Source organism: Rhea americana, unplaced genomic scaffold (genome assembly GCF_003343005.1).
Source record: "Rhea americana isolate MKP2758 unplaced genomic scaffold, rheAme1 scaffold_4, whole genome shotgun sequence".
Classification (NCBI taxonomy): domain Eukaryota; kingdom Metazoa; phylum Chordata; class Aves; order Rheiformes; family Rheidae; genus Rhea; species Rhea americana.
Window position 1 is genome coordinate 13,339,093 of NW_028186534.1, and position 835 is coordinate 13,339,927.

Here is an 835-nt window from a genome sequence, read left to right on the forward strand (position 1 = left end):
GGGTGCAGGGGGAGCAGAGTTGGGGTGCAGACCCTGTGCCTTGAGTGCTGGAGTGCAGAGCTGGGGTGCAGACCCTGTGCCTTGATAACTGGGGTGCAGGGGGAGCAGAGTTGGGGTGCAGACCTTGCACCCTGATCGCTGGGGTGCAGGGGGAGCAGCCCCGGGGTGCAGCGCTGTGCCCTGATCACTGGGGTGCAGGGGTGCAGCCCCGTGCCCTGATTGCAGGGGTGCAGCCCTGGGGTGCAGCGCCGTGCCCTAATCGCAGGGGTGCAGTGCTGGAGTGCAACCCCGGGGTGCAGCCCTGTGCCCCGATTGCAGGGGTGCTGGTGTGCAGCCCCGTGCCCTGATCGCAGRGGTGCTGGGTGCAGCCCCGGGGTGCAGCGCTGTGCCCTGATYGCAGGGGTGCCGGGGTGCAGTGCCGGGGTGCAGCCCTGTGCCCTGATTGCAGGGGTGCAGTGCAGGGGTGCAGCCCCRTGCCCTGATTGTGGGGGTGCAGCCCCTTGCCCTGATTGCAGGGGTGCCAGGGTGCAGCCCCGGGGTGCAGCCCTGTGCCCCGATCGCAGGGGTGCCGGGGTGCAGCCCCGTGCCCCGATCGTAGGGGTGCAGTGCGGGGTGCAGCCCTGGGGTGCAGCGCCATGCAGTGCGGGGTGCAGCGCCGTGCCCCGATCGCAGGGGTGCCGGGGTGCAGTGCGGGGTGCAGCGCCGTGCCCCGATCGCAGGGGTGCCGGGGTGCAGTGCGGGGTGGGGTGCCGTGCCGTGACCCCATGCCCCGAGTGCGGGGTGCAGCCCCGGGGTGCAGCGCCGTGCCCCGATCGCAGAGGTGCCGGGGTGCAGC